This window comes from Eubalaena glacialis, chromosome 14, assembly GCF_028564815.1.
Source record: "Eubalaena glacialis isolate mEubGla1 chromosome 14, mEubGla1.1.hap2.+ XY, whole genome shotgun sequence".
Taxonomy (NCBI): Eukaryota; Metazoa; Chordata; class Mammalia; order Artiodactyla; family Balaenidae; genus Eubalaena; species Eubalaena glacialis.
In genome coordinates, this window is record NC_083729.1 from 7154815 (window position 1) to 7157491 (window position 2677).

Below are 2677 nucleotides of genomic sequence, written 5' to 3' on the forward strand. Positions count from 1 at the left end.
GCCCACATGTCCTCTCCCTGCGGGGCCTTCCTAGACTTCTCTGCCCGGTCCCCTCACACCGCCTGCCTTCCCGCCTCTGGGTTTCTTTCTCCCTTGGTCACTTAGCTCTTTCTTTTGCCTCAAAGCTTGGCTTTGCCCTGGAGGCGAGGGGCTTCCCCAGTCTCCACAGTGGACGCCCGGGTCTCCACAGGCGCCCGGGTTACCTGTCCCTGCACTCCTGCTGCACGTTGTGACCCAAAACCGCCTCTCATCTCCCTGGATCGCTGGCACCCAGCCTGGTGCTAGTCACGTGGCAGGCGCTCAGTAACTGATTTTGCAATGATTAAGTGCCACGCTGGTGCCCTTGACGAGCCCCATCCCTTGCAAGACATCATCAGGGAGATGGTTTAGAAGTTAGAAGCTCAGAGCTGAGCGAGGCTGGACCTGGACCTGTAGGGACAGAGTGGGGGTCGTTCACCTAACCTGGCGGCAGTCAGGAAAGCAGAGCCGCTGAGGCCATCGCAAGGACGGAGTCGCAGGAGAAGGTGAACGCGGCCGCAGGTGTGGAGGGCTGGACCACGCCTGCTCGGGGCCGCCAAGCGCGCCCTCATTCGAGATCGCTGCCCTCTGCTCACCCTGTGGGGGCGGCACATTAGTGTCGTCCGGTATCAGCCGTATGGCATCTCAGCCGCAGATGCTGGCCACCAGGATACAGCAAATATAGGCTGGTAAGGGGCATCGTCAGGCCTTGAATCCACGCCTCCCCTCCGCCTCCCCCTCGCCAAGGGCGTCACGGCAGGTGTGGAGTAACAGGCCCGCAGACTGTTCCTTCTCTGTTCGGGTCGCTTCTGTCTGACACACACCCTTGGCCCTGAACTCCTTTAGCCGTCACCCCCTTCAAATCTTTTAGCCAAATTTTTAAAAATTTTATAAATGTAACACATGGCTAAGAAAAAAAACATAAGCCATTAGAACGAATGGAGCTCCATGAGAGGATCTCTCTGAGGGATGAATTTCCTGCCACCCCAATCCCACGCCTCGGAGAGAACCACCGATCATTTTTCTAAGGCCACACACGAGTCCTTGAAGCAAACTCAGGCGTGCTGTGCATACTGTTTCGCAGGTAGGGTCGTACTATTTTTTTTGCAAACGTTTTCACAAAAAACACTATCACTGTTCTTTAGACATGAGTTCTTTTTAATGACTGTGTTGTGTTCCATTCTATAAATAACCATCATCTAATCAGAACCTGCTGATGGACATTTAGGCTGAGATTTTGCCATTACAAACATTGCTGCAGAAGAACCTGTGGGCAGGTCTGTCCTTACATGCTTGGGAGGTAGAATTGTAGGATGAGTTCTTAGCAGAGGCTATGGTCTGTAAACATTCTGTAAAGACTGTAAAACTGCCACCCAGAGTAAACCGATCACATTCCTGCCCACTAAATGTGAGTCTGTTTCTCAGCATCTCACTGCTTCAATTTGTGCGCCTCTGAGTGCAGGTGAGCGTAACTTCGTGTTCAGTGGCTGTTTGTTCTGTGAACTGTGTGTTTACCTCCTCGAAGGAATAATCTGTTTATTGTCCCACTTCCTCACTTCTTATGCACTCAGCCCGGGGCAGCCTGACTTCTGTCCCTGCCACGCCGTCTGTGGAGCTCTGTGCCGGGTGCTTGATGATCTCCTTTAATCCTCACGGGACCAGTGAGGGGGGATATCGCCCCATTTCACAGAGGAGGTTCAGGAGATCACACTGCTAGGGAGAGACAGCAGTACGTCCAACTCCAACCCTCTGTTTCTTTCCACTGTCACCTGCTGTGTCCACTGCAAATGCTCTTTTCAAGGTTACCGATGACCTAATTGCCCTTTTCTCTCTCTGTCTCGGACATGCAACGTTAAAGAAAACCTTCTAAATTACTTTGGCTTTCGTGACGGCTTTCAGCTAGAAAGTTTGGGTTGCAGATATAAGAAACTCTCCAAGCTGGTTAAACAATAAAGGAAACGTGTTGCTTTCCAAGCTGAAAGGTGGCCCAGCTTGGTCCTGGACCTTGATGTCATCAGCAGCTTAATTTCTTTCCTCCTTTGGAGGCTCCACCCTAAATTTTACTCTCCTTGAGGAGTTCTACCATACTCTCTTTCGAGGATAAAATGCTGAGGAAGGCTAGGCAGGCTTTTAGGAGGGTACTGCATCTGGTGGGTGGGTGAGTTTTCTTGCAGTGATTAGGGAAGAAAATTGGACTTTACCGAAAATGTTCCCAACCAGCACACATGTGTGTTCAGGTTTCATTGTGTACTTGAAGGAAGATTATTTCAACCATCTGGGTGGATTTTTCCTTCTGGCCTCTACTCCTTTCCGTGCATGGTCTCCTCTTTCTCTTTATAGAAAATTAAGTCCAAAGCCTCCTCACACGAGTTCACACCAGCCCCTGGGATCAGGAGACTCTGAGGCCGGAGTCAGAGCAAGTTACACAGTCACATCTGGTCACCTCTCCATTCGTTGCATGGCCTCACTGAAAAAAAGCACACTTAATTAATTTTCAGGAAAATCGTAGATGATAAAAACTAAAATAGTGCAAGATAATTGTATTTTTACTCCCTATTTCCTTTGAGGCTTTCCTCCCTCCCTCCCTCCCTCCCTTCCATTCACCCTTCCTCCCTCCCTCCTCCCTTCCTCCCTCCCTCCCTCCCTTCCTTCCTCCCTT